Genomic DNA, 23139 nt, shown 5'->3' on the forward strand with positions numbered 1-23139 from the left:
TTTTCATTAAACAAGAAATGCAATTAAAATCACAGTTTGTTCACGCAATATCATTTAAAAAAGGCTGCTCAATTATCCTCTTACCACTTCCTGTCGTCTTCGTCATTTCCTCCAGTGGCAAAGTTGTTGATCATACACTGTGTGTTGCGAAGCAAACTGTTGATACGGCCGGAAACCCGCCTCACCATAGGGCCAAAACTTTATTTTTCAGCCTTCTTTCTTTCCTCTTTTTTTTCCAAATTCAACTGTTTCCATTAAGAAAAAATATTTTTGAAATGTCACTCTAACTTGTGTGGATTGGACTGTTTGGGATGCTGGAAGGTGAAACTCCACCCTAATCTCATTTTTAAAATCATAATTATGGTATATCACGCAGGAACTGAACTCATGTTTGCTTATGAATTGCGTCTCAGATTCACATCAGATTAAACTTTAAGACCATGTTTAAGACCACCCTCTACTAATCCACGGAGACACAGCTGATTGCATGAAACAGCTGGCAATAGTTTGATAAGAGGGGAGTGGTCTGAATCTGCCTGTCCTTTCTTGGTGTGGGAAAAAAAAAAGCATTGGCACTTTAGTAGTTCACTGTCGGGAAGTCTTGCGATCCTCTCTGCCACTGCAGACAGCGCGGCTCTGCGCACATCGTCGCTGCGGTGTCTGTCTCCTCTCCGGAACAGGTAAGACATCCGTCTAACTTGACTGTAGCGTTCCAGTTACAGGCGAACCGTTCGGCAGTTTTAGTGCGACATCCTGGATGTTACCTGCTCCTGGTAAGCGGCTGTACTGCTGCTCTCTGGTGCTTTGGTCCATTTTGCTGCTTCTGGCTGCTGTTTTAAAAACATCTGATCTGATACGGCAACAGGGCTGGATAACATCAGCATCCTGAGCGCCTTCCCTCACGGCTGGAGGGGAAAACGGGGTTTTACACTCGGTTGTCCACGTAGTGCTTCACTATATTGCCTTAGTGGACAGTTGTGAAGATGTGCTGGTTTAGCGGACCGATGCTTGGCAACGAAGGCTCACAATGTGAATAATTTCTTAAAGAAAGCATGAATATTCCGCTTCATTTTACCTTTGGGTTGATTTGAAATAGTCATAGCTCCAGGTGTTGAAAAGAGAGATTTTATTTTACTTTGGTTCTTCTATTTGGTGTCCAGACCCTGAAACGTGACGGAAAGCTCTCACCTAGTGTTAATTTTTTCTCTATCTCTGCTGCTTTTTCTGCTATTACACAATAGAGGGCAAATTACCAAGACACTCACCCCATTCATCTCACCCAGGCAGGTAATAAATATGCCATTAGTAGGTTTCTTTCAAATGAAGTCCCCTCAAACAGACTTCAGTAATCACACTTCTCTGTCACCGACTCCACAGAAATGATGATTAATATGACATTTTGTGGCTTAATTTTTTAAAGCACTGACTTGATAAGCTCGTCAAGCAGTGGAGCCCCAGTGATTACTCTGAGGAGGGGCCATCGAAAGGGGCCCATCTTGTCCTCATCAGATAATAACATTAGCAGGTGAAGACGGGAGTAACCAACCCCCCACGTCATTTAAAAACAGACAGGATAATGCAACACAGAAACAACACGTCTGAAAATGGTTAAAAAAAAGTGTGCATTTATTTTTGATTAAGTTGAAAATTAACATTCCCCATTTGTATCTAATGCCAGCATGGGATTTTATGCACTTTATTTTTTATAAAACTCGACGGTGACAGTGGTGCCCCCAGTTGGGGGCCAGGGAGGGCATTGGACTAAAGGAATAAAGAGTCAGCAGCTACAATCAACACAGAAATGTTAAAATACAAAAATGAAAATAAGCCTAAAAAAACATTCTGTGGGTGCTACTGCAGTTAGGGACATGTCTTTCTGAATAAATGGCAATAATTTTGTACTTGTACATTTTCTGTTGGATTCAGAACCACTTCTGTCAAAGAACCTGTTGCTCTTTTTTTTTCTCAAGTGTTTTAACCTCTAAAAAATTACTCTGTAGTTGCGATAAGAAAAAACAAAAATGACGATTAAGTCTGATAAATGCTACTCCAGGTAAAAACAAATCAAGGTGGGATCTTTTGGTAGCTCTGTGTTGCTTTAATATGACAGTTTGGTTATTGTCAGGATTGTTTTTGTGTTTGCTTTTCCACCTTGTTGTTTAGTTTTTGTTGATCAGTCATTTCTTAGTATTTAATTAGTATAAATCTTTCGTCCATTCTTTGTGTTTAGTTCTTGGTGATTTGTTGTATTACTCCATTTCTCTCTCTCTCACCTTGTTCTCTGCACTCCCTTCATAGCTGCACCTCTTTTCCTAACTGGTTAAATACTGGCCTGCAGTATTTACCCACCTCTCATTCGCTCCTCTTTTGTTACCTCATGCATTTGATCCACTGTGGAGATCTCTTAGTTGGACAGATGAAAAAAGACTTTATAGTAATGTTATTTAAGATGTTCATTTTGTTATTTGGTTTTGATACTCAGGCATATTAAATATATACATGACATAAGGATATACTACTTAAGCTGCCTTTTGTGGGTTGAGTCTGCAGTCCTAATAAGACTGATGTGTGGAGCTTCTTCACTGTCCATGCCATGACATTATTTTTTTGTGGTTGTAAAACATTCCAAACAGTTGAACCTGTCTTTGTCTTAATAGCAAACAGAAAAGTGTAGTTATTTTTTATCAACCAGCTGACTAGGAGGGGACAGCAACACGTGGAGGAGGGATACCACTGTTATCTCATGCTTATTAAAGCTGGAGGAGCCCCAGCTGACTGGTGCTTTCTCTGGCATCTCACTGGAAGGACATAATGCCATGGAAACATGGTGAACATTTTTTAGCCTTTTTAATCAGAAACCTTGTTGCACCTTGATGCTGATATCTGGTCCACTCCTGGTTAAAACTATTCAACTTTTGACTTGAACATAAACCTACAACTCTGGATAAAGCAGTTTTGTGGGTAGAGGTGGGCGAATCCATTCAAAATATCAGTAATATCAGGACCAAGTTGGTATCTGTTAATACTAGCATGGTAAGATCAATACTGTGGCTTCAGATTCCCTCCTGACATTTTATTTTTGTATCTCAGTTCCCCAAATATACCTCGGAAAGGAATGTTTCGATGTGCTCTCTAATTTTTTTTTTTGTGCACATTTTTTATATTAAAAATGCACACAAATTTGTTTAGTGCTTATTTTTTCTGTTTGTCAAGTTATATGTTGAGTCATCACCTTGTGCTGCCGGGGTTCTCTGGGTTTTTGCTCACTAGTGGCAGTCTGAGCAGGAAGGTAGCTTCTGGCTGAGGGCTAATCTTCACAGGAGTGTTGGAGATAACAGTGATGAATGGAGCGGTTGGGGTGGTTTAACACCTAGAGCCGACTGTTGTCTGCCGGGGTCAGGCTGTGTGATACTGGAGTGCTGCGTGAGCCAGCTCCTCGCATGTCTGGGATTTGGCAGTTCTTCCAGCTTCAGGTGGATGATGGTGGGCCCGTCTCTGTTTTCTCGGTGTGCAGAACCGTTGATGAATGCCGCTTTGCTGCTCAGGCAGTTTGTGCGTGCTGTGACGTGCTTTTGTTGCTTTTTACTGATTGCTTCCTTTGATTAACCGATTTCTTTGATTCACCAAAACAAATTTTACTGGACAATAAATTGTCCCAGAAGTCATTGTAATAAATGCTAATATTGTTGTTTTGAGACCATTTTTGAGTAATATAATGCAGAAACATTATCAAGGATCAATAAACCTTAAATTCTAATAAGCATTTAACACTGCAACTGGAAGATATGTTTGAATATCTAAAATGAATAAACTAAGCAACAGAAACGACAAATGAAATGAATGATGAAGTCTCTGTAAACAAAATTGTCTTTCAAAAAAGTCCCAGTTGAGACCAAAAGAACCAGTCTGAAGATTTTAATCATCCAGTTTAGATGGAAAGAGAAAACAGTAAATCATGGAAATGGAAATTGAGTTTGTTTTAATTTATCATACAATTAATTGATTGTTTATTGTGACAGACCTACTGATGGCGTATTAAAATAAGTGTCACAATGGGAACAAATTATTTTATTCAAACCTGTATCCTTAAATGTATGTACCTTTTTTAAAAATAACAAATATCATATTAAATGGTTATTATTTCAACATTATTTTATACAGGATGGGATTAGGAAGAAAAGGTTCAGCTTCAACTTATTGGAAAGTTCCTAAAGAAATCAGACTTTTTATATAGGTCATGAAATCTAATATATAAACAAGAATCTATATTAATCAAAGTAAAGACCAGAAAGTGTTTTATTGTTCACTTTGTTCCAATTCTAACTTTTTGATCTTTCAATTGGAAAAAGCAGCACATTGTATTTATTTATTTTGGACAAATCTCTGTGAGCTTTAATCGGAAATGTCAATCTACTTTCTATCAATAATTTATATTGGACAGTAATCTGAAATCAATTTTTAAACTTGTTCCATGTAACATTGAGGCTTTTATTTTAAATTGTCTTTGAGTTTTATTTTGAAAAACTATACAGTAAATTTTTAGTAAGTAGCTTGCTTCCACCACTAAAGAGAAATCTAATCTGCAACACAGATTTTATCTTGAAAAATGACTAAGCTTTATTTTGAAAGTCCAAATTAAGCTCTTAATTTGGACAGGACTATTTGCAATTTGAATCTTACTCTGATAATAGTCTGTTATTATCATTACCTTTAATTTGAAAGTCTAAATTATTCCTTCTGTTGATGTTGCTTCAACAGGAACTTAACATGTTCTGTTATCGTTTCTATGAAACGATGTAGTTTGTGTTCCTCAATGCAATTCACAGGCACTAAGTTCTTTCATTGCTTTGACTGCCACAGTAAAGACAAATATATTAGTTGGGAAAACATATTTATCTTGTGCTAAATTGTTCCATTCTACACCCTGCATTATCAGGATTGCAAATTACTCTTGTAAAGAATTGCTTTAGTCCACAAGACGCTCTATATCTGAAATCTATAGTTTCCGACCAGTTTTGCAGACTAAACACTTTGCATGAAAAGGACACTGAAACGGAGTTCATGGTTTATAGATGAGTTCATTTTTGAGTTTACACATTTTTAGCCTGGACACACACATGCACACACACAAACCATTTACTACATTGAAAATTGTGCTTTTGGTATAATATAGCTTAACAGATAGTGATTCGCTCAAAGAAAAGAAACTTATTATCACTACAATCCATCACCTTCTCTGTAATTTTTTCTGTAGTCTACCAGATAATTACAAAATTGTCTTGTAGACTTGGTTGTTGGAAGAACATAAAAAATATGCAATTTTTTTAGAAAAATTTTTCTTGCTTTTTATAAATGTTTAATTATAGAAGAGTCTTCACAAACTCATATCAACATTTAAAAAATAATATAAGCAGGCAGCTAAACTACATCAGTTAATTCAATCAAGTTCATCTGTATGGTACATTTGAGCAGCAAGGCATGTCAAAGTGCTTTACGTCATAAAAACAGAAGTATAAAGTCATGGAACACACAGTCAACAATTGAAGCATTACATTCTGTAGTGCAATCGTTACACGTCAGAATGCTGATTAATGTTTCATTTATAATGTTTCAAAAGCAATTCAACATATCCAAATTATTGGTTTGTTTTCATAGTACCTAGCTAGCCCAAAGGCTAGCTTGAGTTGAAGGCATAGCTAGCTTGAATAATTAAGTTATCTGTGCTACAGACAGCATCTTGCTTGTGAATCTTTTGAAGTTGGAGTAGTGTTTTCTTTTCTTTTTTTTTTTTCTCTAACCACTCCCTGTCCTTCGGTCTACATGTTGGCAACTTCAGCAAATAACGTGACAATGATAAAAAAATTGCACCCTTTAATTCAAATGAAACAACTGAAGTACAAAAAGTGAATATTTAATTTCATTGCATCTTCATGTTTGCCTTTTTTAAGAGTTTATAGTTTGTGTTTAGGTATTGCAAATAATCTCTTATAACACATACTTACTTTGAAATGTTCTGTCAGCTTTCAACATTTTCTCAACTCAAACTGTGCAGGCCACTGAATGACTGACTGCCCTCCGGCCCCTAGCACCAGGCCTGCAGGGTTTCACCAGGCCTGCAGGGTTTCTGGGGTAAACCCTGATTGAATACTGAATGTTCCATCAGATGTATTATCTATTAATATTGATCAAGTCTATTGCAATATATATAATCGATTCATTGTCCAGACCCACTTGATTAGAGTTTTTCTTTCTTTCTTTTTTTTTTTTTTCTTGGCCGACAATTTTATAACGCATGACTAAAAGTTTGGATACCCTAATCCATACGCGTAAAGAATCCTTCCTGACAACTCCAGCAAAGTGTTTGGTTGCAGCATGTGACTTGCTGCTGTGTACCTAAACTGTCCAGGAGAGATCTGCCAGGAAGTGTTCTAACTTTGGCAGGAGTGTTGGGAAGAATCACTGTTCAACTGGACAGCAGCCACATTTAAATCCGATATGGTTTTGGTTTCTTTTGGCTTCATCCCAGGACTTATTTTTACTAATAGGTAAGGTAAGGTAATTTTATTTATATAGCACATATTTAGCAACAAGGCAATTCAAAGTGCTTTACATTAATTAAAAGGAAATACAAACAAAATAAACCATAGGAAAGACAAAAAGAAGAAAGAGAGCTAAAACCTTTTCTGGGTTAAAAGTAATATTAACTATACAATGATGTTACTGTTAAGTATTTCTGGATTCTAAGTTTGTAGTTATTCTAATTTTGATTCAATTTCTGGGTTGTATAATGTTGATCTAAATATTGCGGAATCCACAATTTCTAATATTACTAATTAACCCAGAACAGGATTATTTTAGTTTAATAGGGAGTACTCCACCATTTCTAACAAACTGAAAGGACACATTAGGGCAAATGGCAACATTCAGACAAAACAAAGGGCAAAACGGAGACATGAGTGAAGGTGGTGACGTCACAGGACCACGAAACTGTAAATAATATATTATTTACTGAGTTTGGTAATTTTCTGCTTGCACTCCAGTTCAAGCTGGCATCTGCAATTATTTGTACAGTTGTGTTATTAATAGCCAAAACACGGGTGGATTTAAATTTAAAATGGTTGAATTTATGAAATTGCTGTTGCTTCTCGTTTGTACAGTGGCGCAGTTGGTAGAGCTGTTGCCTTGCAGCAAGAAGGTCCTGGGTTCTATTCCTGGCCCCGGTCTTTCTGCATGGAGTTTGCATGTTCTCCCTGTGCATGCTTGGGTTTTCTCCGGGTACTCTGGTTTCCTCCCACAGTCCAAAAACATGACTGCCAGGTTAATTGGCCTCTCCAAATTGCCCCTAGGTGTGAATGTGTGTGCATGGCTGTGTTGCCCTGCGACAGACTGGCGACCTGTCCAGGGTGACTCTGCCTCTCGCCCAGAACGTTAGCTGGAGATGGGTACCGGCAACCCTCCCGACCCCACTAAGGGACAAGGGTGTAAAGAAAATGGATGGGTGTTGCTTCTCTATTAGGGATTGATTTTATTATTTTAGTGTAGGAGTGCACCTTCCTCTGTTAAGCTTACAGAGTTAAACTTAGTATTGGTGTAGCAATTTGATATTTTATTTCTGTGAAATTTGATACATATTTCTAACATAAGCTGTGGTGAATTAGATCAAATTCTAATCTACTTTTTACATTAAAGGTAGCTCTCACTTTTCCCTCCTGCATTTTAAAAGGAACATAAAATGAGAATTGTGTGTTTAAGATCCTGTTCACACCAACCTGCTTGTTTCTCATATATTGGTCCCTCCCATCACCACACGAACTGAACTTATGTTTTAAAATCATAGTTTTTTTTTTTTCTCACCATGTTGTTTCTATTCATGTATGTATTTTTCTGTTTTGTTTTTGTACATCACAAATGAACTTAAGACCAACTGATATCAGTGGGAGAAAAGGGAAAAAGTAAAATTAGATAATTATACAAAATCAGGTCGAACATTTTGAACCCAACTAAACCATTTTAACCAAAAGTTTTCAAAACCCCCTTGGAACTTCAGTCTAAGTGTTGTTTTCATTAGAAAAGTATATCAAATCGATCCTCTCATTTATCTTCAGCATTTCCTTCTCAAGTCATTTTCGTATAATGACCTTTTTTTCAGCCACTATTAGCACTCCAAGTAGATATTTAGCCTTTTTTTGTAGTTAAAGTCCTTCCATGTTCCCCAGTAAAGCCACAAATCAAAAATTTTCTTTTCTTTTTGAAGATGTGCTGCTTGTTCTCCACTGCTGTGTACAGATTCCCTGACATTTTGCAGCAAGGCACATGTTGCATGTGTTTTAAATTTGGTAGTGCTTGGTACAAGTTTTGGAGATGGTGTGTCCTTATTTATTTTCAAACATATGAAGAATTTCTTCATTGGCATTAAGAAGACTGATTTGTGACTGTCTATAACAAATCTGGATTCTGCAATCCAAAGTCATCCTTAAAGTTTTGAACGCTCATATTTTTTTTTCCTCTTTCATTAAAGTTTATTTCTGAGCACCAAAAGTCAAACACTTCCAAGACAAAAACTGAAATCTTCTAGAAAAAAACTTGAACATTCCAGAGTTTCACATTTTTGAAGTTTTTGACTTTTTGATAATTTCTGATTTTTAAAAGTCAAACATTTCTGGCAAACTTTTGGCATTCAGAAATGTCTTTGTTTTTCTAGAAAATTTCTGACAATATTTTCAAAATTTCAGAATTTTTGGTGGAAATGTTCTTTTTTCCCCTTTCTATCTACAACGACCCTAACATGCCTGTAAAGGCCAACCGAATGTTACTTTGTTTCCTGTAACTGCTGTAAGTTCCATGCTTTTATTTTCTCATTTCGTTAATGAAAAACCCATAAAAGGCAACTTGAATTTTAGTTTCAGTCAATAAGGGAACAAGGTAACGGCGATTGAAGTTTAAGTATTTAAATTTTGACTGCTTAATTATTTATGAAAGGAATTATATCAATGTAGCAAGCTATGCTTCATTAACAGTAAAAACGATCGTGATTTTTATTTCTCTTGTTTAGCTCTTACGGTGGTTGATGACAAGGATGGTTTAATCATTTTATCATCTGTTCTTGTCTTCTCTAAGTTGATTGAATGCTATTCTGTCACTGAACTCCGAGTCATAAGCAAACTTCCAAAATTTCAGCTCTCTTAAGTAATGCTGTTTGAGTATTTCACTCCATACTATGATTGAACTTTAGACTAGCATCTCTCAGGGAGTTTACCATTGACTTGTCATTTTTTCATTCTTAAATCTTCAGGCAAGTTTAGGATTGGAGCAGATTTTTTTAGGAAACTTTTTGAAGGAGGCAGAGTTGTTAGAAATTATGGTGCGTTGTACCAGTAAGAAGTCATTCTTATAGTGCAGGATTGTTGGGTTGTGGCCAGTAGCAAGAACTACACAGCAAGGAATGACCTAGTCAAAGTAGGACCCTCGCAGGCAATGGATTCAAAGTTGATCTTTTTTTATGAGGAGAAAAAACTCATTTTCGGAGATAACTGTGATGTTTGATGATGTCATTTAATTGTCATCAATTTAAGATCAAGGCAGTTTTCTAAAGAAATCATCTACTTGAAAAAGTGGGAATGGAGGTCGGCGTGCATCAGGCACTGAATGAGTGAGCCTGCTAATGATGCCAAAGGGCAATCCAATAAAAATGGAACATTACACAGTCTATTTTTCCTTTTGATGAAAATAATTTGAACCTTCTCTGAGGATATTTGTGAGGAAAATATCCAGTGGAGCGGTACGGGCAGATCCAAAGGGAAGGGCAAGGTCAGCAGGACGAACGGTGACCTTCACTCTGACGGAGACTGACGAAAGCTTGATGGAGGCTCTGCAGCTCAAATCACGGTGAATTATTCCTGACTTGCTGCTTGTAGAACGCCTTAAAGCGCAGATGCAACGCAGAGTTGGAATTAGTGCAGCGACTCGACCAACATCGTTTTTTCTTTCTTCTCTCCATCAAAAGCTTTTCCTCTCGGCCCTCTGAGCTCTGCGGCTGCAGCAACCTGTTTGGCAAAGGAAGTACAGTAAACTGCTCACGCCTCAGTTTGATTTGTTTTGATTTGCAATTTGCTTTTCCCAGCAGATTTGCTACCTTTTGTGTGATCTGTCTTTGTCTAATGCTCGGTGGCAGACGAGGACTGGCTTATGAATAAATCAGAGCCCCTACTTTCTGTGCTTTGATGGATGGGGAACAGGATTGCCATACTGTGCTATACTGAGCAGCGGGTTACTTTCATCTTTTTTTTTTTTTTTTTTTCTGGCCCTTTTGTGGCTAAAAATAGTCCAACTGCAAGAAAGTGTATAAACTTCTGGAGACCTAAATCCAATTTAATAAATAGTTGCTTGATATGATTTCTAGGAAATATTGATCCTCTTAAGACATGAGTGTCTTGCAGGATATTATGTCATATGGGGTAGCAGAGTGGAGAAAAAACTAGTTTTTTTTTTTTGTTTTTTTTTTGCTCTTGCAGATGCATGCTGATTCTTTCCTCTTATGAGTTCATTTGGGTTTAGCTAGAAACTGCATGACAGTTTAAATGTTGTACAAATCTGCTGCATTTTATCTGATTCATGTCGAGTTCAGCTCTGCAGAAATCAATCAAATTTATTTGCATAGCACATTTCAGCAGCAAGGCATTTCAAAGTGCTTTACATCATAACAAACACAAAAACAGTCATGCAACATACTCAACAATCAAAACATTACATTAAGTCTAGTGCCATCATTAAATTCGTAATTGATTACGTTTCAGATACAACTCTAAACAGGTGGGTTTTTAGTCGAGATTCAAAGGAAGTCAGGGTTTCAGCTGTTTTACAGTTTTCTGGAAGTTTGTTTCAGATTTGTGGTGCATAGAGGCTGAATGCTGCTTCTCCTTGTTCGGTTCTGGGGATGCAGAGCAGAACCAGAACGTAGGGGGTCTGAATAGTTAATACACCAGCAGATCTTTAATTTATTGTGGTGCTAAACTGTTCAGTGATTTATAAACTAACATCAGTATTTTAAAGTCTATTCTTTGAGCTACAGGGAGCCAGTGTAGGGACTTTAAAACTGGTGTTATGTGCTCTATCTTCCTGGTTTTMGTGAGAACGTGAGCAGCAGCGTTCTGGATCAACTGCAGCTGTTTGATTTATTAGTCAGACCTGTGAAGACGCTGTTGCAGTAATCAATGCGACTAAAGATAAACGAATGGATGAGTTTCTCTAGATCTCGCTGAGACATGAGTCCTCTAATCCTGGAGATGTTCTTCAGGTGATAGAAGGCCGACTCTGTAACTGTCCGTAACATTTAAATGGAGTCAGACTCTGATCTATTGTTGTGTAGGATAGATCCCGCTGGGATGAAACAAGTTTCTTTCAGATCAAACTCACTAGGCAAGTTTTTGTATACAAGATAAGTTGAGCTACTTGTACGTAGCCCAGAAACAGAAATTTGCCCCCTATTGCTGTTATTAAGGCAGTTTATTTTTCTGAAACTAGCTTGCATGTTAATTTTTGTACCACTAGATTTTAATGTTCCTATATTTAAAACTGTACTCTTGTACTCTTCTCACACTCTATCTCCCACTATGTCCGCCATTGTTGCAAGAAATCTCGGTTTTGGCTGAAAATGAATCTTGGCATAATCAGGTGACCTGTGAATCAGCAGATGTCCATCAAATCTGGCAGAATAAAGACGTGTTGTGGGTCACATTTGGAGGAGCCGTTGAATTTGGGCGATCTTTGTTGCATTGCTGTGATGTAATCGCTCTTCGAATCATGTAGTCCCTGAATTTGGAAACGCCACGTTTGGGTTCAGTCAAACCAAAGTGCTAACCGCTCCATACATGTTAAAACAATCTAATCAAATTTTACTTGGATGGCACATTTCCGCTACAAGGCAGTTCAAAGCACTTTACAACATAAAACATAAGAATCAACAATTGAAACATTACATTTTATCAAGTGTCGTCATTCCCCAGGATTAGTGTTTTGTTTATTTTGGTCCAAAAGCAGATTTAACAGGTTTTTTGTCTAGATTTAAAGGAACTCGGTGCTTCAGCTGTTTTGCAGATTTCTGGAAATTGGTAAAAAATTAACTTTGTGTTGGTTGGTCAGATAACGCCATGATTTGCTAATACACTTCAGTTTCACCTTGCAAATGATGGTTCATTGCAGCCAAAGATGTACAAATCCTGTTCTTTCTTTAAAAGAGCTCAGTGCTGCAGAGCAGAGTTATGGATTTTATCTATCTGGAATGGGAAGCCATCTGTCTGTGATGGTAGTTAATATTTCATCCTTCACCTTCAAATCACTTTGGGGAAGATTGAGTAGAGAGGAAATATTGTAATTTAACATCTCTTTCTTTCTTTATGATTCTTTATGATATTGGAAAACAAAAGGTTAAAGGTTTGTTTATCAACACTGAAATGGGTCAAACTAGAAAATGCTTACGGGGCAGTTAGAAATGGGCATTTATTGTATTATTTATCATGAAAATCTTATTGTGATAAAAATACTTGTTTTCTAATAAATTACAATTGATGGTACTGAATTAAAAAAAACAAAGCTGTATAGACGGTATTATTGGAAATGTAATTTTAACCATTTTCTCCACTGTGTTTGCGAGAGCATCAATAAATGTCAGTAAAGGTAAATTCAAAAATTTGAATGTAGTTGGTAGCTGTATTTTCACTGCAAATATGTGCTAAACTGTCAAATTCCTTTGTAGAAAAAGACGATTTTGCAATTGAGGTGTTTTGATATGAGAAACACAAATAAAATTGCATTTTACATGACAAGTCATTAAAAAACGTTCCGTACCATTATCCTCGTACCACTTCCTGTCGTCTTCTGTCAGTCTGGTTGTTTTTCAGCTGACTTGTGTTATCAGGGTTTTTCTATTTAAGTTTTGCAAAATACACTTATTTCGATGAGACTGGAAAAACTACCTCATATAGTGCAAAAACTTTTTATTCACAAGTTTTATTGAAATTGCTGAATCAAATTTAGTTTCGCAGTTCCAATTTGCACAACTACATGGTCAATGGAAAGCCAGGTTGGTGTTGTAAACCACTCTTCTTTGAGTAATGGTGTCCAGAAGAATTTTTTAATAACAGTATTTGTATTTGGCACCATAAATGCTGTGCCATGCAATTACCAAAAAGAACTAAGTTCTTTTTTTATTATTCACAAATTTTTTATGGTTTTTACTACAGTACCACAAAATAAAATTCTGATCTGAACTCATCCTACGATTACAAGACTGTTAGGCTGTGATTTGGCAGTATTCATTACCTTTACATCTATTTATGTGGATAATCTTATTTTGAGCAGTGATTGTGTCCTTGTAGGCTTTATTTTTTTTCTCTTATTCACAGCAGCTCAAATAGGTTAGTTGAATTTTTTCCCCTCTGGCAGACCCATCCATCAAATCCTGTCATAAGCTCCTATCTGATGATGACAAACTATGAATTTGAAATGATTCATGACTGTGTTCTTCTTTGTGCTTGAGGCATGCAGCATACCTTTTTGTTCAATATACATGTATTCCGCACTCTGGCTTCCCTTCAGTGGATAACATTGGTTTTGATCAAGTTTGACATTCAGAAAATGATAGTGATACCTTCTGACAGTCTTCTTGCTTTGTGCGTCTCCTGAAGAGCAGATAATAATCTTGCATGTAAGCACACTAGGTTGAAATAGAAGATGCATGGTATTGTCCTGATATAATTGCATAATTTATGCACACTTGCATCAAAAACAGTTGAGCCTCGAGGAATAATGGTCCATAATTCAGTACACATGCAGACCACACTAATTCAGAACAGAACAAATGTCTTAATACAGGTACCATGGGATGTAATGATGATTTACTTCCCAATCTCATATATTTAACTCTCCAATTCAAGTCTGTGCCAAAATCCACTGTTTAACCTCCTGGTTTGCACACATTTGTCTGACCAAGTACTAAAACGCATGCAAATTGGATCATTTCTACCGTCGGTATTTATTTAACACATTCAGTGCTGCCTTTTACTGTATAGTTCATTCATCTGAGCAGGTAGTTATGGAGTCTTAATCTGCTATGATGTAACACCATCAGTGCTGATTTTGATGTCAGAACCTGCTCTGGACTGCTCCGCAAGAGGAATCTAAATTGGAGCAGGGATCCCGGAGTTTGACGGGAAGATTGAGAGTCTCCTAATGATGTCTACATCTTCTGTGCAGCAGGTTATTTCCACAAGTGGCGCCATAATGTACCTTTAAACTTTGTGAACATCTGCTTTGCGAAGAGCCGCTCACATGCCGAACGAGTCTCCTTGCTTTTGCCCGTCGAGCATCTTTTGAATTCATGAAAGGCCACATGGAAAAATGAATGACGGGCGAGGCGGTAATGAGCTTCCTCGCTTTTAAGCAGCATTTCCAACATCCCTCTCTTGTAATCTACAGAGTAGCATAAATGGCGACACCTTGGCAGTCCCGCAGCATGATTAATGCGCTCCACACTAAATGGATTTTGCAATGAACACGTCGTGTGATGAGCTGCTTACTCTCAGAATAAACCAGTACCTTGACACTGTGGCTCTCGCTCGGCTTTTATATGAATATTTGCATGTCAAGTGGCCGCTGCGGACTCGTTTGTGGAGATATTTTGTACGAGGGTGAGTCGCACGTCACAAATCCAGGCATCTTATTTGATGAGGGCCTAGTGGTGGACTCCGGTCGGTGCTGGTCAAAGGCCTGTCTGCCCATCAGTAAGGCTTCTGTCCCTGCAGTCTGTCGGTTTGGTCTCCTGTGGCTCTGTCAGTCTGTTAGGCCTGTGGCCTGAATCTGACTCCCACTTGACTTTCCCAGGCAGTGGTCCACCAACTCAACTCTCAGTATGGCTCCTCAGTGTGTCACGCAGCAACTTGAAAAATGTATTAATAGTGCTTGAACATTTTCATATTTTGTAATGATACAACCAGAAACTTGATATGATGGTACAACACAAAGTGCATCAGTTTAAAGTGGAAGTGTAAATTCTTTTACAAATAAAAATAAAGTGACTTTCATAAGTCTGACTTTTATAAAACTATTCAGATTTTTTAAGTTCAGTATTTTGGACTTTTCCAGGTAAAAACAAGGTAATCGTTGAAGAAAACCTGCTTAAAGGCAGCAAAATACTTTAGATTGGGGCAGAGGTCGCTTTGTTAGGAGAAGCATACACCCAGAGCCATCTGTGTTATGGCTGTGGGCACCACTAACTGAGAAGTTAGTTGCACTAACTTTAAAGCGCTAATCATTAGTTCCGCTTTGGCTAAAGAACTACACCAAGTTGGTGTAGTGCCGGGGTGTCAAACTCCAGTCCTCCAGGACCACTGTCCTGCAGTTTCTAGATGTGCCACAGCTACAAAACACTGGAATCAAATGGCTTAATTACCTCCTTCTTGTATAAGTTCTCCAGAGCCTTACTAATGACCTAATTATTCTATTCAAGTGTGGTGCAGCAGAGGCACATCTAAAAGTTGCAGGGCAGTGGCCTTCCAGGACTGGAGTTTGACACCTGTGCTGTAGTGCGTTTAACATTAGCTTAAGCTAAATATTAACTTCAATCCAAACTGAAGTTAATATTTTGAAAAATTACAATATAACTACAATTGTGTTGTAATTTACATGGTCTGTAATGCTCTTAGATACAGTATTTGTCTATTTTTGTTCTCTTTTCCTAGTTTTATTTTGTTTCATGTTTGAAATGGTTATGGTGGTTAAACAGAGGGAGGAAATGAAACTGCTGCATAAACTATCTTTACGCACTTTAAAATAAGCTCATGAATATAACTGTGAAATTAGTAGAAGAATTCTTAACAGTCCGTAATTAAAACTTCAACACAGTTGAACTTTATGCAACTTGGTTTGTAAAACAGCCAGATAAAATAGGACTTTAAAATGTATTTAGGGAAAGCTACACTAGATAAACATTTCCAAAATTGGCAAAAGTGCTAAGGTGAAAAATTGGCTCCCGTTCAAAGTTCAGACTTTAAATCCAACTGAAAATTCTTTGCAAGACTTGGAAAAATATTCTTGATTCAATCAAACTTGGCTTGACCTATTTTGGAATAAATCATTGATAAAATATTTTTTCCATTTGCAAAACTGATGGATGCCCACAGCAACAGACTGGCAAAAAAGGTTCTACAAAGTGTTACCTCAGGTGGGATGATGTTGCTGTTGTGTTGTGGCTTTTGCATTTTATTGACCCTTCTGGGCTGCCATAGAATACAAATATGCTATATTTCTTTTTCATTTCATTAGTAAAGTCCTTGCAGAATTTGTGTTGCTCACATAATCCAACATTGAAATTTTCGATTGTGATGTGTCAAAATGTGAAACTGTTCAAGTGGGTGCTTACAGTTTTGCGAAGTGCTGTATTTCCTTTGCAAGGTGACAAATGGTTCCTGACATCTGTGTTTACACTAGACCTTTTTCTATTATATGCACATACTGAGGTGTGATAGAGTAAAACCTTATCTTCATGGCCACATTGCAGCCTCATTTTTCTTATTGTATACGTTTGTTTATGTCCTGGAAATGGATTTTTTAAAAAAAACGTTCCTTGGTCAGAAATCATCAGGGCGCTTTGTCCCAATATCAGAGCTGCACAAAAAAACTGTCTGCAGGGTGTAATGGATAAAGACCCTGGCTATTCTTCAGCCCTCACCGGTCGCAGTGCGTCGCTATTTCATCACAGCTTCTTCTTTCTACTTTTTTTTTCTTTTCTTTTTTTCTTTTCTACGCTTGCTTCAGAGCAAAGTTGCATCCAACTGAAACGGTCAACGTTCTACTAATCGAAAACATGTCCTGAAGATATAAGGACACGTTTTATATATAAGATGTACATGCGCAATAATCCTATTGCGTATGTACAGTGCTGCTGACGCACCTTTATCAACAAATGGAGATTAGCCAAACAATAACTGGAACTCAGCTGTAGCAATTTGTGGTTAAAATGAAACCCCAAGTGGGTAAGCATGAAAGGAAAAAAATATCATTAAACCTCTTACAGGAATGCTCTTGCTGGATTCCAGCTGTAAGGCTTTGATTGGATTAAATGTGAGTTTCCTGTCAGGTGCAATTGTCAGCTGGGGGGGGGGAGGGGGGCTGGTGCGATGAGGGAAAATGCAGTGGAGGATGGATGGCCCTGGAGCACAGGGTTCAGGAGGAGTGTGCCCACCATGCCATTAGGGGGGGATGATTCATTTTTAGCATCACTTCACGGAGGATGATGTCATTACTCTGGAGCAGCGGACAGTCCGAGCAATAAGAACTCGGCCTCACCCCGGGAGGCGTGGCCTGGTACGTGTTGCGTGGACCGTCTGGGATTTGCTAAGCACTTCTGGATGGATGCAAACTACATTTCGCTGCTTTGTACCTGTGACATGTGCAATGACAATAAAGTTGAATTCTATTCCATTTCAAAAACTAACAAGGAAGAAGGGAGGGAATCCAAATGTGTTCACTGTTCATTCCTATAATTTTGTAGTGAAACGAAAAACAAAATGTCTCGATCAGGATTTGATTAAATGTTTACAGTCATTGCAATTAACTCGGTCACAATTAATCATATTTGAATCAAAAACCATCAACAAAAGATCTTTTTTTTTTTCTTAATTTTTATCCCTCGCATGTTTGCGAATGTCTCTTGTGCAGCAGATTGACGGTCAAACTTGAAACGTGCCAATACAAAGGTTACAATACATTATACATCTTTCTATTTCATACTACCTCATTCATATACTGTGTAATTTTTGAGAAATATTTTTATTTATATATATATATACTGCTAAAAAAAATAAAGAACACTTTAACATTTAAATGAACACTGAAGTGTTCCCTTTATTTTTTTGAGCAGTATATTATATATATACAACTTTTTAGTCAAACTGCCCACCAGAATCAGCACTACTTGGTTCTGTGTCTATTTTCATCAACTTCCAAAGTAAGGAATCCTCAATAATTCAAAACCTTTTTACTCTTTCCCATCTTGCTAACTAGAAAAAAAATCTTCAGTTGGTTAAATAAGTGATAATACATTTATAGTAGAGCTTTTAACCTACCACAGCCATTAGTCATTTCATTTTAAGGATGTTATGACTTTCCATCCTCAATTTTAACTATATTTGTTTCTGACATGCTTCAGCATTTATGATGAGAGCTTCATTATGATCACATGTGAGGTAGACAAACGGGTAAATGTGTGTAGTAAAGGGCAGTTGGCATGGCAACACTGTCAGGGTGTGATCACATGTTGAAATGTTTAACAGTTTCAAGTCTCACTGTATCTGGGTGCGTCATGTCACCAGACTGTCAGTTGTTGGAGACATATTATTACTACTACCATTATTATATTAGCAATGGAAAACATTGCTCCCATAAATGCTGCTTCAGTTTATCAACACATATTTTGTCACTGTAATCAAGTAGATATTCAGTGGTAATAAGTATTCAACCCCTGGATGGTTTACACGCTTTATTGATTTTACAAATCAACACAATCTGATTTTTGTTACTAAAAAAATGTTAGAGTAGAAAACCCTTTAATGTCAAATGAAAGCTAATTTATACAACATGATCATCAAACAAAGTGATTGTATAAATGTTATCTTTTAAAGCTGCACTAGGCAGCCTTTTATTTAAAAAAAAAAAAAAAAAGTTATTCTGTCTTGGCAATTGGCTGAGGCAGATAATCTGTGAACAAAAATACAGCTCCAGGTCAAAAACGACCAATCAGAGCCAGGAGGAGGGTCTTCTCAGCGCCTTAATCCCTCGTTTCTGCACAGGCTCAAGGTTAGCAGCTGTGCTAGTGGCGGAGCAACAAGCTAACATTACAGGAAAACTATAACTAGCTGTAGCATTCACAGCAGGCTCCTTTATGTGGGTAGGAGCTGCAGCGTAGCGGAGAGCAAAACCATCAGGACAATATCTGCAAGAGACCTACGTCTTCAGAGAACATTTGTTATCCAGCAACATAATGACCTGAAGCATCCAGCTAAAGCTATATGCTCTAGAGTTTTCCTACAACAGAAAAACTGTACAAAAGAATAAGGCAGCTTCTTATGCCTGATATAGGTATATTTAAATATTGTGGCTTGATTCATTAAAGGGGCAGCATTATGTATTTTCTATGCACATATTGGCATTTTACAGCACAATTTTAGTAACTGTTACCTTCAATTATAAAAATGCTCTATATGTATCAAAAATGACTTAAAAGAAAATTGACTATGTAATTTAACACCTTGAATTTGGGCCATTGTCTCTTTAACATCTTTTTCTGAACTCTGCCTTCAGGAAGTCATCACAACATGGCTTCTCTATTAACCCTTTAACATTTTTGCAAGTGTTGCTCTGAGAAGTAGCTCCTACAATGAGCTCAGTAAATGCTCAGATGAATGTGGCCAAGTACAGAGAGGTCCTGGAAGAAAACCTCTGCCAGAGAGCTCAGGACCTCAACTGGGCTGAAGGTTCACCTTCCAACAAGACGATGACCCCGAAGCACACAGATAAAATGACAAAGGAATGGCTTCTGAACAACTCTGTGACCATTCTTGATGACTGGCCAAGCCAGAGCCCTGACCTTAACCCAGCTGAGCATTTCTGGAGAGACCTGAAACTGGCTCCACCAACGTTTACCATATAAACCTGACGGAACTGGAGAGGATCTGATGGAAGGATAGCAGAGGAGACTCATGGCTGTACTAGCACAAAAGAGTGCATTTACTTGATAAAGCGTCTGAATACGTATAAACGTAATGTTTCAGTTTTTCTTTTATTAATTAATTTTCAACAATTTTTACATTTCTAGGGGTGGGTCTGTAAAGACCAGTGCTTGGTCAGAAAAACTAATCCAAGCCATGAGGAGGGTATAGTCCTGCTCAGCCCCTGTGCTAGGCTACAGATAGCTGCTTGCACCAAAGCTTCCCATTAATGCTAAAGCTACTTAGCATGGCAAATGGATCACGGTGGTTAAACAGTTTTCCTGTAACTGTAAGTTGTTTCTCCACCACTAGACTGCAAAAACAAAATCTTAAAAAGTAATTTTAGTCTAGTTTCTAGTGCAAATATGTTGGCACATTTGAAATAACACAATACTAACTAGTAACTTTTCAGCAAGATAAGAGCTTGTTTTAAATCAATAATTACTTAATGTTGATGAAAAAAGTACTAGTTCAACTGGCAAATTATTTCACTTATGGAAAAAAAATATTGGCAGGCCAAAATTATTTGGCAAGATTTTGTATTTTTGCAGTGTAGCAGCTTGAGCAACACTAAGACCTACTAAGTGGCTGTTTCTAACTCAAACTATGCTGTCACGACGCAGTAACGGCTTAAACACATGAAAACATGTTTATAAAAGTTACATACTGTATAGTATGTTTGAAACGGCCTGTGATGATCAACCTGTGATGGTAAAAGCTGTTTGTACTGTTTACTCAGATGTTTGCTCAGTTCTTAGAATCCATATTTAAGTTTTTGTGTTCTGATGGTGGGTGGGCACTGTGTGGTTTTTACTCATTTCCTGGACAGGTCTTCGTTTCAGCTGTTGGAAGCCACAGATCCTTGAATGTTTAAATTTCCTTGTCAGTTTTCAACTAATCCTTTTGTCTGTTATGATGACTCCATAGGAGAAAAATTAAAATAAAAAACAAAATTGCTATTACGGTGGACATCCATCATTTTTAAATCTTCTGCTGCGGAGTGTTTTTGCAAACGGCTTATGGTGGCAGTGGGTCATTCTGAATGTCTAATTCCTCTTCAAAACAGCTTATGAATACTTATGCAATGTTACACACTCAGCTTTAACCGACGCTTCATTACAAAGATATGCTGACAAAAGGCTCTGTTAAAGCAGGCAGTCGGAGCGCAAACTCTAAATCACTGCACAGATGTAGCTCCCTCATCCCTCACGTGAATTCACTGATTCTGGCATTGAACGCTGGGCTAGCGTGTCCAGAGCAGGATTTGATGCTCTGTGTGTATGTATATGTATATATTAGAGATGTGCCGATCAGGTTTTTTTCCTGCCGATTCAGATTCCGACCACCCGGTATCGGTGATCACGGCCGATCACCGATACCGATCACATAATTATAATTTTTTTTTAAATCATAAACACTACCGGTTACATCATGTAGAAAAAGGAACCATGAATTCACCTTAATTTAGACAAAAACTTATTTTTAATAACTTTTTCCAAGAAGAAACGGGCACTAAAAACTAAACAAAACAGGCATTGTGCAAATTGTACTGCTATCGGTAATACTATCTTTAACAGACTGAAAACATATGAAGGCTCTGAAGCGGCTAAATAATGCAGAGCCAAAATAAAACCTCCCAACATTGCCAAAAAATTCAAGTATAAAACTTAACATTCAAAGGCAAACACAGGTCCAATAAACAATCCTGAGTTACTGAATGAAAACTTCCTGATAGCATGGTGGCTAGCTGATTACTGCTAGTTCTGAATGGCTGTTTCTGACTGAGCAGAGTAATTATGCAGAACAGGGAGGAGATCGATTATTTTTTCAGAGATTATCTGTCTCTGAAAAAATGTTAGGACAGCGAAAGTTTTAATACGTATGTAAAATGTATTTTTTAAGTTAGATGCTGCTGCTTTAAACAGAGGTTTGGTGTGAGAGTCACTACTACAGGTGGAGCAGAAGCGGCGCTCCGTCTGAAATATTACTACCAGTCAGTGTTGTGGTTAAGACCACCTAACCCGAGACCAAGACAAGACCAAGACCAGAGTGTATCGAGAACGAGACAAGACCAAGACTTTTAGGGTCCGAGACCAAGTCAAGACCAAGACCGAGGGAAGTCGAGACAGAGTCAAGACCAAGACCAAAATTGCTTCTCAAAATGATCTGAAATATCCATATTCCCATAAAAACACCTAGATATTAAATACTTAATACATTTTACCAACATTAAATATTCCATCTCTGAGCTACAATGTGTGATGGTCTAGAATCATGACGTAGATCATCATACCCTTTGTTATTATCGGTTATATGGCATCCTGACTTAGCGGTTAAGTAGGTTAATGAGTTTTACACAGGCGTGTGTTGTTGACTGCAGCTGCAGTCAACTACAACACGACAATGCATGTATGTCTAGTTATCATATTGTCATATTATAAACAATATAATGACTTATTTTCGTCATAACTTGTTGCGTATGCTGAACTGACGACTACAATGATGGTCGGACTTCTTAATGCGCATGCGCTGGCATGCGTACTCACTGCATGTATGCTATCCTGACAGCGTATGGTAATCTGACAGAACAACTGCTATATCTGTCAGACACGTCATTACCATGAGATTTAATTTAATCAGCAACATAGAATCTTGACATAGATCGTCATACACTTTGTTATTAACATTTGTATGGCATCCTGACTTGGCGGTTAAGTAGGTTAATGAGTTTTACACTGGCGTGTATTGTAGCTGACTCCAGCTGCAGCCAGACCCTGCTTTAAATACACTTTGAAACCATGACAACACATGTATATCTATATAGTTATCACTGAAAACAATTTAATGACTTATTTTTGTCATAACTTGTTGCGTATGGTGAACTGACAACTCCTCTGACGGTCGGACTTCTTAATGCGCATGCAGGCATGGTACTCACTGAATGTATGCTATTCTGACAGCGCATGGTAATCTGATAGAACAACGGCTCTCAGTGACACTCCAGTCCTATCTAATAAGTAAAGAGCCGTGCAGAAGAATAGACTGTCACATCACTATATTGCAGACTTTTGGACACAGCGTTGTCCCATATATGCGACAAGTCAGTCAACACCTCCGCACAATAATTCAGGCAGTGAGTGACTTTTTTTTCACCACAAATGCTTGTGTCTCTGCACAGCTAGCTTTGTTAACATCACGTCAATGGAGCTTACCTTCTTTGAGCTACTTTTCTGAGACGAAAAAAGTTAGACGTAGTCCCCACCATCTGTGAAAGCGATGCGATGTTGAGTTAGCTGTGGCAATCGGATTTCTTATGATTTATACAGCGCTATTATATTACTGACGATTAGACATTTTCTGCCGCTCAGAGGAAACCACT

The 23139-nt window shown here is 37.7% G+C and overlaps 1 protein-coding gene across 3 annotated transcripts in view; it reads left to right on the forward strand.

Moving 5' to 3' along the window:
* The first annotated feature begins 536 nt into the window (after positions 1-536).
* Positions 537-23139, forward strand: part of cntn6 (contactin 6) — a 167851-nt gene continuing 145248 nt past the window's right edge. For 2 of the 3 annotated variants that reach the window (XM_017304949.1, XM_008410157.2), the window contains exon 1: positions 539-680. The gene's annotated coding sequence lies outside the window, so the exon portion shown is untranslated. Of the gene's footprint in view, positions 681-23139 lie in introns of all 3 variants that reach the window. The other variant, XR_001776630.1, reaches the window with a different exon arrangement.

This window comes from Poecilia reticulata, linkage group LG5 (genome assembly GCF_000633615.1).
Source record: "Poecilia reticulata strain Guanapo linkage group LG5, Guppy_female_1.0+MT, whole genome shotgun sequence".
Lineage (NCBI taxonomy): Eukaryota > Metazoa > Chordata > Actinopteri > Cyprinodontiformes > Poeciliidae > Poecilia > Poecilia reticulata.